Source organism: Sinocyclocheilus anshuiensis, unplaced genomic scaffold (assembly GCF_001515605.1).
Source record: "Sinocyclocheilus anshuiensis isolate Anshui unplaced genomic scaffold, SAMN03320099.WGS_v1.1 scaffold464, whole genome shotgun sequence".
Classification (NCBI taxonomy): domain Eukaryota; kingdom Metazoa; phylum Chordata; class Actinopteri; order Cypriniformes; family Cyprinidae; genus Sinocyclocheilus; species Sinocyclocheilus anshuiensis.
Window position 1 is genome coordinate 796,228 of NW_015555731.1, and position 15,010 is coordinate 811,237.

A 15,010-nucleotide genomic window follows, 5' to 3' on the forward strand; every position below is an offset into this window, starting at 1 on the left:
CAGATGAATGTAAGATGTCAGTTTTACATAAATTCAAAATCATAAACATCTTAAAGACATCTAATAGACGTCTATTTGACATCTGATAGGAAACGTCATAGACGTTCAGATGAGCAAACACTTTTTAAAAATACGTCTTCCAGATGTAAATGCAGACGTCAAATAGACGTCTCCGTGATGTACGTGTGCTATCAGGGATATCTTTAGTCCACCTCGTGGAAACCGCTGGTTTGCTCCATCAGTGTCGGTGGGTTTCGCTGTCCTGTCGTGTGGTCTCTGTAATACCGTCTCTCTGGGTCATATCACGCCTCCCTGACAACCAGGATAATATGTGTTAATAACCAGCTGTCATGAAGAAAAAAACACTGTTAAATGAAAGTTTTGCATGAGGGTCTGCGTGTTTGTACCTGTGTGACTGTAAATGCACCACAGTGCCCCCATCAGACACAAACCCATCACAAATGCAGAGAACACGACCACTAACACTGGACTCTCGTATGTTTCTGAAACACAAACTAGGTAAATAACAGTTTCCACCTTATTTTTAACGTAAGAACGTCCTTATTTTTGTGCAAGCCCTGTACTTTACCTGTACAAAAATGTATGTATGTAAAACTGACATCTTAAAGATGTCTGTCAGATGTTTGTACACAGCAGATGCTTTCCAGATGAAGCGATCTTTAACAGACCTCTTGCAGAGGTACGTGTGCTATCTAGGTAGTCTTCTCTATAAAATATGAAGTGTGTGTATTTAATGGTTTTTTATATTGTAAGTGTCGGAACAGCTCTTTTCGATGAGGTGGCCAAGAGATAATCAATCTACTGGGATCTCTCATGCGCGACTTTTGATAACTTAAGAATCAGGTCAGGGAAAACGGTTTAATAATTCCTTCGTCATGGGACAAACTGTTAATGAATAATCCAGATCAAGCGATCTTTAACAGACATCTTGCAATTAGTTTATAGGACGTTTCCTATCAGATGTCATATAAACATTTAAAAGATGTCTTTAAGATGTTTAGGATTTAGAATGTATTTAAAACTTACATCTTATAGATAGATGTCTATCAGATGTTTGTACACAGCAGATGCTTTCCAGATCAAGCGATCTTTAACAGACATCTTACAGACGTACGCAGTGCTTGAAGTGGGCCAGTACGCAGTACCGGCACTTCTATATTTTAGCCTTTAGAGTAACTGCACTTTTTTGTGCGTACCGGCCCTTCTGACATGTTGCCGGTACTCAGAGTAAAAGCGTCAGGGTCTGGGTGATTATAAGATCCCAAAATATGATTAGAACGGACACTATATAAATCACCTCTCATCTCGACCAGTCACGTGAATGAATGCAAGCGGAGTGTGTGGGGTGCGAGAGCATGTCAGGGGAGGCGTGCAGAGTAGTAGAATAATAATTAATCATTGATTACTAATTTGAATCAGTACTTAATAACGGAAATAATATCTTAAAAATTAAAAGAAGCAGGCTTTTGCGTTCACATCATTTTAAACCGGTAAACTCCTGTAAAGTCCAAGGATCCAGTAAACGAATTCAAACAGTAAGTTCAAAACAGCCTAATGCAGAGAAAACACGGCCGATTTAATCAGCGATTGCGGAAAGAATAGTGACTTACGTCCAGATGTCAGTAAAATTATTATTTTCAGCCTGTATTTGGCTTAAATGCAAGGGTGTTTTATAATGAACGCTGATTATGCGGTAGTCAGAGATTTAGCGATTCTGAATGGATCCGTATAGTAGGCAGGCGATTTAGTGGTCTTTGGCGTCTCCCTGTGGTCCTGTTTGGTATCGCATCTTGATTTGTGCTAATTTGTACTGAAAATTTTTATTAAATTATTGATTGATTGATTGTGGCACTATACATACATTGTGAATTATTAAAAAGTACTTACTTATTTAATAGAAATAATTAAATACATAAATAAGGGGGGGGGGGGGGGGGCCGGGCCCTTTTTTTTTTTTTCCACTTCAAGCACTGGACTTACGTGTGCTGTCTGGGATGTATGTCAATGGAGAACAACTACTGTTTGATTACCCACATTCTTAAAAATATCTTTTATGTTTAACAGAAAAAAGAAACTCATACACATTTGGAACAACTTGAAGGCGAGTAAATGATGACAATTTAAATTTTTGGGTGAACTATTCCTTTTAATTTCCTTGCAGGGCAATTATTAACCAAAAATTACTTATGAGGGGTAAAACTCACTGCTGTGTGCAGGAGTCTGTTTCGAGATCTCAGAAGGCTTTTGAGAAAGTTTACCTGATAAACACATACACAGAGACACAAACATAAAACATTAAAGTGTTAAAATAATGCAAAACTTTTGTGTAAATGAGAGTTGAGAATGAGGGTGTGTACAAACCAGCAGGGGGAGCCAGAAACCCAGCAGAATACGTGACCAACACAGGCCGAGAGAGATTTCTGTACTCACACTGAATGATAAGAGAGAGACACATATATGAAATGTTTACTAGCAGATATTGACAGATGTGATTAGTAAATTATGTCATGTTGAGATCTCATTAGTGTTCATTTCTTCTAAGGATAAGAATCATAAAGTATTTAATAGTTCTGGCTCCAGTTCCATTACATTCTTTTAGTACTTTTGATAATTGGCCCTATGCATGAGTTTGCCTCTGTGGCAAACGCAACTTCTGGTGCAGTACAGTGTATGGAAATTGTGAGAAAATTAAGAGACAGACAACAGGACAAAGCAATGTTGATGCATTGCATCTTTAATGCTTTTAAAGCTTATAGAATTGATTTAAAATGTTATTATTTAATAGAATATATAAAAATGTTATTATGTTACTATAGTTAATAATATGTAATACACTATATTATTAAATAATCAGTTGTGGATGACATAACATAAAGAGCTACTACAACCAAACTGAGGGAATCAAAGAGAAAGAAAGTTATTTAATGATTCAAATCCCATAACTCATGGGTTTTAGACTCATTTATGAGTCATTAAGAGAACTGGGTAATAAGAGTCATTTTTTAATCATATTTGTTTTAATCATTTTAATAATTGCATGCATTTATGAATGCTTTGAAATAGTGAATCATTTTGCGAAACAACTGATTCACTGATTTTGATTCAACTTATTCAAAGTTTCAAAAAGCTAATTTTCCCACATTAGTGTTTGTTACCTGTTGAGAAGCAGTTGTGTTTGTGAAAGCAGGAATCTGAGGCCCGTCTGTGCAGATCCGAGTTGCGGCCCCGGAGGGCCCCTCAACTGACGTGCACAGACACAGCCGACAGTGCAGGAACTGGATGGAGTTATTAAAGACGGGCCGCAGGATGAAACTGAACTGCAGCATGTTTGCGCTCTCACGTTCGTCCTCCCGTCTCTTCCGTCTGCGTTCTTCAGGTCTCCTGGCTCCGAGTCTGTCGGGTCTCTTGTCTTTATTTCGTCTCGGCTGTGACAGTCTTCTGTCATTTTTCCTGTAGATCTTCTCATCTTCCTCGTCTTCATCATGTCCTGTGCTGTCTGTGGATTCTTGGGTTTCTCTGTGGCTCAGTTTGAAGGACGGGTCAGAGGGGCAGGAGTCTCTGATGATGGACCAGCCGCTGTGTGCATGTGGATCTGAGAGAGGAGAGACCAGACACGACTGGACCTCCACGGCCTCCGCAACACCAGAACCCACTGAGATCTGACAGAGAGAAATAGAAAGAAATGACATTAATCAACCACTCAAATCATCCCAGCAACCACATAGAAGCAGCATAGCAACCATTCAGAACAGCCCAGCAATCACATAGCAACAGCGTAGCAACCACTCAGAACACCCCAGCAACCACATAGCAACAGCCCAGCAATCAAACAGCAACAGCCTAGCAACCACATAGCAACCACTCAGAACATCCCAACAACCACTCAGAACACCCCAGCAATCACATGTGTAGCAACAGCATATCAACCATCCATAACACCCTAGCAACCTCACAGCAACATGAAAATAATAGAAATGTAATGCTATTGGTTGTACATATTAAGTTTAGTTTTTTCTTTACTATCCTTAATTACTCAGCCATATGCTAAAAGCCACTTTAGCAATCGTAGTAACTTATAAATAATAATTCTAGCAATATGTACCACTTTCGTAATCTTACAAGTTCTTTAGAAAATAAAAAAACGTAACACTAATATTTATATTTTTAGTTTTAGATTTTATCTTTACTATTCTTAATTATTCATGTTTAATTTTCGTATGTATTAATTTTTGTTCAGTTTGTTGCTAGGTGCAGGTTGCTTACAAGCTATGACTCTGAACTATCTGAACTACTACTTCTTTTATATTAGATCTATTTGCTGTTATTTGTGGGTTAATATATTTTTTTTCTATGAGTTTTCTTATTCACATCGTACACAGCAAAGCTGCAAGTGTAGTTTGTTATTATGTCCATTTGTGGCCTTCATTGACACACACTAATGAAACATCCACACGGCGACAGGAGTCTCATGTCCTTGAGCTTTTTTAATCATGTTATGGACTCCACCGCTGTACTATCATCTGCTCTGACCTTCATGAGATGCCAGAGAGGAAACAAGCACACAAATGCGACAGATAACGCTGACCTGCACGTAGACGCGGTCATACGCGGTGATCACGCAGGGCCCCACGGCTCTTTTCTCGTAGGCCTCGGTGGCAAACAGCTCCATGGACAGGACTGGAGTGGCGGGGCCTCTCGGCACCCAGGGACTGAAGCGCAGCGCCTCCACAGGCCTGGAGGATGGAGTCATGTCTGTTGGACTCACAGGAGTGATCAGAGACGATGCACAGCTGATCTGAACAGAGAGAAACCAGACGAAAAAAAGTGAGCCACACATGACAAACATGCAGTTTAGAGCAATGGCTGTTAGGAAAAGAAATGTATGTCATTTACAAACTGTTTGTGGTCAGTAAGATTTTATTTTATTGAAACATATTAATACTTTTATTCAGCAAGGATGCATTAAATTGCTCAAAAGTGTCAGTAAAGACATTTATAATACTACAAGATAATATTTAAAATAAATGCGGTTCTTGTGAACTTTCTATTCATTAAAGAGTCCTAAAAATCTAATTTAATATTGATAATTAGAAATGTTTCTTGAGCAGTAAATAAACATATTATAATCATTTCTGAAGGATCATGTGACCAGTGTTGGGGGTAACACATTACAAGTAACGAGAGTTACGTAATCAGATTATTTTTTCAGTGCTGGTACTACTAGATCTCAGTGCTGCGTTTGACACTGTTAAATAAGGAGAAAGAACCACATTGCCTATCACAGCTATGCTGATGATACCCAGATTTTCCTAGCCTTAACGCCAAATGACTACAGCCCCATTGACTCCCTCTGCCAATGCATTGATGAAATTAACAGTTGGATGTTATGTATAATCATTTTCTATTCTTAACTGTTTTAAATTCATTTTAAACCTCTTAAATCAATTTTTAAATCATTTTCAAAGTTTTTAAATATGTTGCCTTGCCTTGCCCTTTCCAAGTAACTAGTAAAGTGATGCATTACTTTTAAGTTTACTTTTAAATCAGGAGTGTGGTGCAGACACTTCCTTCAGCTGGAGGCTTATTAATTTCACTTTTGCTGTGAAAGTGCCTTTACAGTTGCTCAAAATATAACTTTAGAGTTTTTTTGTTATAAAAAAACGAATACGCAAGCCCAAACCAGGTGACAAAAAGTGATGCAAAATGAATGAATTACTTTACACATAAAGTAACTAAGTAAAGCAATCAGTTACATTTTTATGGAGTAACGCAATATTGCAATGCATTACTTTTAAAAGTAACTAGTAATGATGCTAAAAAATTCAGGCTTGCATTACAGGAATAAATTACATTTTACAATATATTCAGACAGAAAACAGCTATTTTACATTGTAATAATATTGCACAATTTTAATGTTTTAGCAATAGCAACAATCTCCCAGAACACCCCACACAGTAACAGCCTAGCATTACTATTATTTGTACAGTTTTAGTTTTAGCTGTCCTATTCTTAATTACTCATGTTTAATTATTGTATGCTACTGCCTTAATTTATTATTTTTGTTGAATTTGTTGTTAGGTGTTGGTTGTTTGCAATCTTTGCTGACTCTGAACTACTATTTTTGATTAGAAATTGAGAGACCATAAAATAGATTTTAAATTGTAAAGATATTTTACAAAATTACTGTTTTTCCTGTATAGTTGATCAAATAAATGCAGCCTTGGTGAGCAATAAGAGACTTAATCTGAATTGTTATATATTGTTTCAAATCAGTAAAATATGAGCCTCCAGTTCCCATAACAGTTCAGATGCTGCCAAGTACACATTGAAGGTTTGAAACACTCACATGAATGGCTATCAGACTCGTCTCGTCCAACACCCTCCCGCCTGTCTCATTGTTTAAACCCTCGGATGGTTTCTGTTTCCACAGGAACACCTTAAAAATACAGTTAAAATATATAGCAGTATGAAATGCGCCTTCTGCCTCTGTGTCTTTTGAAGATGCTCCCATCACCAAACCTGTTAATGGTTTGTTCTGCTGGATCTGGTTCAGTGTGACCCGGGTCATCTGTTTTTGGTGTGTGGTTACAGCTGACAATTTTATCATCTTCAGTGATGGCGAGGCGGTGTGACCCAGGTCAGGTTTATTTACTGCACTACAGGACCATTCTACTTTTATAATCATTTAATGGTACTCACTGTACTTTCTCTTTTAATTCAACTAAATGACAGAATTTCAGCTGCATAACATAATTTTATGCTGATAACAAGACATTACATCATAGGTACATTGATTATATACACTAATTTTACAATTGTGTTGAATAATGTGTCTCTCACTGTATTTGTGTAATGAACTCTTCCGTTCACTTCATCCAGTTCTCCCTCTGTCCCGCAGGAAATGACTGGGAAAAGCAACAGGAAATGGCTTCCATTAAATTCACCATGGCAGTTGTGATCTCGCAGGGTCACTGCCGACACTGAAAAAATCTGTGTGTATATAAACAATTCAGAGAATCAAATTTGGACATGTAAAGAATACTGAATAATCTAACACACCTTTTCAGGCATTTGAAGTTGGTAAGATATTTATTGTTTTTGAAAGAAATCTCTTCTAAGACTGCATTTATTTGATCAAAAATACAGTAATATTGTGAAATATTATTACAATTTAAAAGAACTGTTCTGTGAATATGTTGTAACATTTCTGTGATGCAAAGCTGAATTTTCAGCATCTTGATCCTTCAGAAATCACTCTAATATGCTGATTTGCTGCTCAAGAAACATTTCTGATTATTATCAATGCTGAAAACAGTTGTGCTGCTGAATATGTTATTTTATTTTAAACTGTGATACATTTTATTTTCCAGGATTCTTTGATTAATAGAAAGTAAAAAAAACAAAAAAAAAACCCAGCATTTATTTGAAATGGAATATTTTTTTTATATATATTTTAAATGCATTTACTGCAGGGATATTATGATTAACTAAAAGTAAAGTCATAAAAACAGGCATTTAGTTTTCAATTTATTTTGCAACATTTGTTTTCATTTAGCTTAACTTTAAATGTGCTAAAATAACTACATTTGGAGCCCCTAAAGGGACATTTGCAAAAATAAAAAAATGAAGTCTTTTGCATGCGCACGAGAAACTTTTTGCAAGCTCATGCATTACAGTTGCATTACTCATGCACTTCTGCCATCTTACAAAGAAGAAAAGAAGAGCATGGATGCGCATGAATAAGCCTAATTGAGATCTATTTTAAACTTGGCCTTCAATACGAAAACACTGTTTCTGTTCTTGCATTCCGAGACAGATAAATCATCACTGAGCAGCATAAGAACAGCTTTTTCCCTCAGGCTACATTCCACCTGCACAATATAACATCTCAGGACTATACATCTGTACATAACTTCTCAAAACTTTTCATCTGTAAAATAGCACATTCATAATTCTTTCTAGATAAAACAGAATTATGAGTGTGCAAATTAGTTGAGAAAAGTTATGTCCAAAATATAGAGAAAATAGAAAGAATTATGTACAGATATGTACAATTACGAAGTTATGTACAGATGTATAGTCCTGAGATGTTATATTGTTCAGGTGGAATGTAGCCTGAGGGAAAAAGCTGTTCTTATGCTGCTCAGTGATGATTTATCTGTCGGAATGCAAGAACAGAAACAGTGTTTTCGTACTGAAGGCCAAGTTTAAAATAGATCTCAATTAGGCTTATTCATGCGCATCCATGCTCTTCTTTTCTTCTTTGTAGGGATGTACATCTCATAACTGAGGCAAATGCGATACGCATCTCAATGCATAGCTAATGATGCGATGCATTAAAGATGCATATGAAGCAGCTACCGATGTGATGCGATACGATTCACCCCCATTACGATGCAGTGCGAACCGATTTCGATTCGATTCAACAATGCGATTCGATGCAATGGAAAAAATATGATCGCTTTTATTTCTTTGGTTCAGACAGTCAGCAAATCATATATTAAGTGTCTTCTGACTTCTAATGCCTCGAGGCATGTTTCATAAAACAAGTTTACCAAAAAAGCCAGGCTTATTTCCGTTAGTCTGACTCCCATTGTAAAATGATTTGGTTCCATAAAGCAAATTTAACATAGATCAACCTCACTGTGGCAACTTATGCTGGGAAACTAACCTGGTCCGGAGCAGGCTAACTGTCAGACTAAGTTGAGTTCCTCTAACACTGACCAATAGGAACGCAATATTACCACTGATTCTCTCACATAGGCCTACTATTATAGCCATGCAGCCTTTATCTCTGGTTTTATGACAGCTGTACCTTTTATAGACAGCAGAACATTACAATCTAAAATTGCTCTTTAAAGCATTAAAATCACTAAATAAAAATAAAGAAAAAGTTATACATATATAAAATAGTTATATTTTACTCAGAATTATTGCGCTACTATTATATTGCGCTCCGTCTGTATAGTGCGCATGCGCACAGCCTCGCCCACTCCTGACGGCAAAATGGATATATTTGCATGACTTTCTAACATTTACAGATGTAGAATATACCTGTGACATGCCAGTTATGCACTGAGGAAAACACATCTCAAATGCATTAAACAGCACAAATATATTCGCTGTTTGTGATGTTGGATCGATTTGATCCATGATCGACATTAAGGGATGCTTAAGAATAGATTGTGTGAACTTAATTTGTGGTTTATGGAACCGCTTTAGCCTCGATTGATTTGTTAGGTTATTTCAAGTCAGGTTTTGGACTTTAATCACCGTTTTTCCTCAGGTCTCTGTTGTGTTTTGATACGTCATATTCACACACAGCGGGGATGAGAGAACGCGCTTGAGAAACAGTTTAGAGAGGAAAAATCAATCTACATATAAAATATTGGTCACAGATTATTGGTCACTTTCTAAACAATAAAAGTATAGCGCAGCCACTAGTAATTATATATAAATAAATAGTTTTTTAACGATACAAATATGTTAGAAACAATGCATCGCGATACAAATGCCAACATATCTGTTGCACACTTTTTAAGTTTTATCGTTAAGGCCGGGACACACCAAGCCGACGGTCGGGCTAGTTTGTTCGGTGTGTTCCACTCGTCGGCTCACGTCAGCGGCAGTTTGCCCGATTCAACATGTTGAATCGGCGTCGGGGCTGTCGGGACCGTCGGTGCGAGTGAGAGCTCTGATTGGATGTTCATTTTAGCGAACGAGTCAGTGCCCGAGAATTAAAGTGAAAGTGATGAAAACAAGCACGTAAATGAAGGCAGTACAGACAGAAGGCTGTTTAAATGTTACGTGATCTTTCCCAATCATTCATAACAACATGTAAAATGATTACAGTTATCAACATTACTGATATTCAAAATGGTAAGCAAGCCTGCTTTGTTTACATTTCGTATATCTGCGTTTATCTCGTATATCTTTGTTTCGGTTTCTCCTTTTGAATGACGAATATATACTATTGATAGCTGCTGATATAGACAGTTAATTCCTCTCACACATGCGCAGAACGCACGTGTTAGTTTGCCGTCGGCTGTAGTCTGTGCGGTGTGTTTGAGCACAGCTTATTGGTCCGACGCTGCCGACGTGAGGCGGCAACACCGTCGGCTTTTGTCGCCGCTAGTTCTTTGAAGTCGGTTTGGTGTGTCCCGGCCTTTAAGTTTTATGCCGATGCACTGAGCGAATCAGTGAATCTTCCCATCCCTACTTTTTTGTAAGATGGCAGAAGTGAAGCAAAAAGTTTCTCATGAGCACGCGAAAGTCTTCATTTTTTGCAAATATCCCCTTAGGGGCTCTGTAACATTTAGACTGAAATAAAAATTAATAAAAAACTATATGGACATATGAAAAAGATTAAAAATAACTAAATATGAGAAGAACACAATTACAAAATGTTTCTTTGATTAAAATTTAAAAGAAAGCAGAAATATAAATAAAAATTTATTTAAAAAATATAAAAACTATATCTCAATGATAGTTAAATAACTTTATTTCTAAAGTTAAACTAAATTGATTTCTTTTTAAAAAAGATATGTATACACACACATTTACTTTTATGAAAATGTACCTACAAAAATGCACAACTTTAAAAAGCATAATGAAAGCAATAGTATCGCAGTGTGTCTATTGGTTACCTGTAGCATCTGTGTGTCCACAGTAACAGTAAGAGCTCCGCTCTCACAGTGGCAGCTGAGCGCCTCACTGCTTCTGTCTGTCATGATGTCATCCTGCCGTCCATCTGAAGACCTCAGTTCTGTGTCTGACCCTCCTGAACCACAGAGACGGCTCGGTCACAAACCCTAGTGAGCGAACCTCGCTGTCTACAAAGGCAGCTGCCTTCTAAGATCACATCCTAACTTAATCTACTGAATGCTTTTTAAAAAATAGTTAATGAAAGTGTAGTATTAAATAGATTTAATCTAACCTTGACTAAAAATCTGATCAAATATTCAAGAAAATGTTAAAAATCAACCTTTTCCACCTTCTCTTAACCTGACAACGAAGCGATTGGCCAGATCAGCCTCAGTGTACGAGGTCACTTTGGGAAAGCCGTTCTGATTGGCCCATTCTAGAAGGTCGGGGGTGCTGAGGAGGTCAGAAGTCAGGGTGCTGGTCATGCTGAGGCTGGGGGATTGAGTTCGGTATGGCGGACTCACGCTGTTGGACGACTGAACGAGAGAGACGCAACTGTTCATAGATGAGAAAGTGTTTTTGGAAAAGCGCACAGGTTAGAAATGCAAATGTAACTTGCATAGACCCTGACGTGGCCTTTGACCTCTGGAGCCACCAGAGCCCAGTTGACCGGAAGCGCACTGCTGAGGATCAGGACAATCCTGTGATACGCTGAACAAGCCACTGGAGGCAGCAGAGAGACAGACACCTCTACCTGCAGAGAGCTGAGAGAGACACTTTAACATTTATTATTTTATTTTTTACAGTATCTGTGGTGTGCTGTCAATTATGACAGAGAATCTGTTAAATTTCTGACATGGAAATTTGTTAAAATAAAAGAAAACAGCAATGGTCTTGTTATGGAGGCCTGGTAGGGAATCAGAAGGTTTAAATATAGAAAAATGAAACTTGTGTTTTTATTAAAATGAACAGAAAGGCAATGTATTACATGGATTATTTAAAAACATTCATTATATTGTTTTTATTGTCCTCTTTATGTCCTACTGTCAGACTCGAGCGCGTGGGACTGTGTCAGAAAGTGAACACGCATCTGTATACTGTATCCAGTGTAGACAAGACAGTGGCAGTGATTGTCATTTCTATTTGCTTTTGATGCGACACGACACTCGCATTTAGCGTGATCAAGTGTTAGCCGCTAGCGACTGAATGCCAGTGGGCAGGGCCCTATGGTGAGAAGATGACTATTTGTCGATGTCTTGCTCTGGAGGCAGTGTTTATGCAAAAGACTGCACCCGGGTGACATCATCTTGCACCTCAGATCCAAAGCGAGCTGCTTTTGGTGCTTGATTAAAGCTGCAGTCCGTAAGTTTTGCCTCTTTGTCACCATCTCTGTTTGAAAACCTGCAATTGCAGCTGTGTGCGGAATTATCTTCCTTGCGTGGGTTGTGAGTCGGCACGGCTCCAGCTCGGATGAATCTAATGTTTTGAGGAGTATGTGTGGCAATCAGTCACCGCACCGGTGTGGATATTTACTGTACTTCGCAATCACACATTCTAGCCTACGTCTTGGAATATGACCCAAATAAGAATTTTCACCTTATATTGCCATCTGAACAAGTAAGTAACAAGTCTGCCACGTTTGTTCTGACCAACTAAGGAAAAAAGCATTACCATAAATCGCGCTATCAATGGTGATTAAATCTAAAGATCGGTTAGTTCATATCACATCAAACCGTGCAAATTATTATTATTGTTATACTTTATTCTCAAATTGTTAATGTTAACAACATCAGCATTGCGTGACTAGTGTGTAATGATGCAGCGGCATGCTCAAATTTCCCACGAAAACCTACCCGTACCACTCAAATTAGAAAACATTATTATAAACTGACCGTTGTGAATCGGGCTAAAGTAAGGCAATAGTTTTGAACACTGGCTGGTTATGTACTTGCTCAAATATTGATTTCGGATCATTTAAAAAAAAAAAAAAGTTACGGACTGCAGCTTTAAATAAATGCTTTGTTTATCATGAGGAGGATGTTTTAAGCTATGAAACTTGCAGGATGTTTTAATGGTACAAAAACCTTATATGCCAAAAGATCAAGGCAAATTTGATTTCTCGTGTCATGACCCATTTAGTTCATTTATCCATTACGTCAATTTTAATTTCTTACTTTTTATTGTTTTTTTTTTTATTTTTATTTATTAGGCACCTTTTTATGACTTCTAATTAAAAAAAAAAAAAAAAAACTTTTACTAGTTTAAAAATTACTGTTAATTTTAAAGGTAAATTTTTTCTGCACTATTTTTATGTACATGTTTATGTAAAGCGTTTAAAGAAATGTTTCCATTTCTTCAATTTTTATTTCTCACTTCTTAGTGGTTCCATATCGAATGGGAACTCGCACTGCGTCCCCTAGAGGACACTTTGGGGAACGCCCTCAGCATGACCAGTGTCTGAAGTGCATGTGGAAACACGACAATGAACTTGACATTGGCCTATGACATGTTACTGGTGCGACCAAGAGTATAAAAGGGCACCCGTAGCACACGTCATCAGCTTCTTGTCTTCAGCCGTTTGTTTGTGTGTGCTTGTGTGACAGAACGTTTTGAAAAGAAGAAAAAAAAAAAGAAGAAAGGTAAAGCATGAGTGAGCGCAGTTTTAAAAGATGTGTCCCACCGTGTGAAAGGTACATCACACCTAGCGATTCTCATGAGCTATGTGTAGTGTGTCTGGGGGCGCAGCATGCACGGTCAGCTCCCGAGGGAGCCGGCTGTGCCCACTGTGATCATTTCTACGCTCCTGCTTAGCTCTGTTTACAGAGAACGGAAGCCAAGCATCTGCGCCTCGTGGTGCTGGACCCGCTGCTGCTGAGGCAGAGCGCCGTCTGCACTCATGGGGCTCGCAGTTAGATCTGGCTGACGAGCTTGGGGCGGGTCTCTCCCTATACCAATCCTCGGTCGCCAGCTCTGTTGCTCTCGAACCGGATCTGGAAGCCCGGTCTCCGGTTTCTTCTGATCCGGCAGAGAGCATGTTACTCGGCCGGTCTAGCTCCGAGGAGATAGACGTGACAGGAGTTGAGGCGGAGGCTACATCACAAACCGCCTCCTCCTCGTCACCCACGTATGGGGAACTCCTGGACGTCATGACCCGCGCCACCGCCAGGCTAACCCTGTGGTCGGCGGAGATGCAGGAACACGCGTCTAGTAGCCGTCTGGATGAGCGCTTCCTAGCAGGTCATAAACGCTCCGACCCTCCCATTCCTCCCTGAGCTTCACAGCGAGCTGTTGAGGTCATGGAGGAATCCTTTTTCTGCCCGCGTCTTTCCTCCTAACAAGTCAAACTACGCTAATCTGAAGGGGTTGGAAGACAGTGGGTACACAAAGATGCCTCAGATGGAGGAATCCCTTGCGGGTTATCTCCCTGCTCCCCAGGCATCTTCGTGGAGGGCTCCTACCTTGCCTTCGAAGCCGTGCCAGTTTACATCTAGGCTCGTGGGCAAGGCAAACGCGGCGGCTGGGCAGGCGGGCGGTACCCTGCATTCTATCTCTGTATTGCACGCTTACCAGGCGATTCTGCTAAAGGACGCTGATGCGGCGGGGGGCGTGGCTCCTGCTGAAATCGAGGAGCTCCGCCGCTCATGTGATCTTGCTCTCCGTGCAACCAAGCAAGCGGCTTTCGCCATCATTGTCACGGAGAGGCATTTATGGCTTAACCTGTCGGGGCTAAAGGAGAAGGACAGGTCTTTTCTCCTTGATGCCCCGGTTTCGCCTGCCGGGCTTTTCGGAGCTGCTGTTGAGACAGTAGTCCGTAAGTTCAGGGAGGCGAAGGTTAAGTCAGCGGCGTTTGAGCACTACATCTCTCGCCGTAGGCGGCGTCCTTTCGGTCAACCACCTGAAGCTGAGCCTGCCGCCGGGCCCAGCTTGCGGCAGAGTCAGAAGGCGAGCGTAGCTGCCAGAGCCCCGCCTCCATGTAACCATGTAACCATGGTTCCCTGAGAAGGGGAACGAGACACTGCGTCCCCTTGCCATGCTTCAGGCATCCTTCAGACAAGAAGCTGATGACATGTGCTACAGGTGCCCTTTTATACTCTTGGTCGCACCAGTAACACGTCATGGGCCAATGACAAGTTCATTGTCGTGTTTCCACATGCACTTCAGACACCGGTCACGCTGAGGGCATTCCCCAAAGTGTCCTCTAGGGGACGCAGTGTCTCGTTCCCCTTCTCAGGGAACCGTGGTTACATGGGTAACCTGAGACGATTTGTTTCAAGACCGAGTTCTGTTCTGTTGAGAATTTGGAAAATTGTCTCTTACAAACTTTTTTTTCTTTCGAGGTCTCAC

The 15,010-nt window shown here is 39.7% G+C and overlaps 1 long non-coding RNA gene and 1 pseudogene across 1 annotated transcript; one reads left to right on the forward strand and one right to left on the reverse strand.

The window, feature by feature from the left end:
- Positions 1-178: 178 nt before the first annotated feature.
- LOC107672886 (transforming growth factor beta receptor type 3-like) overlaps positions 179-15,010 on the reverse strand; it is a 22,519-nt pseudogene continuing 7,687 nt past the window's right edge.
- On the forward strand, positions 1,483-9,812 carry LOC107672887 (uncharacterized). The gene is made up of 3 exons (XR_001632348.1): positions 1,483-1,752; positions 3,282-3,287; positions 9,802-9,812. It is a non-coding gene; the product is annotated as an uncharacterized LOC107672887 (long non-coding RNA).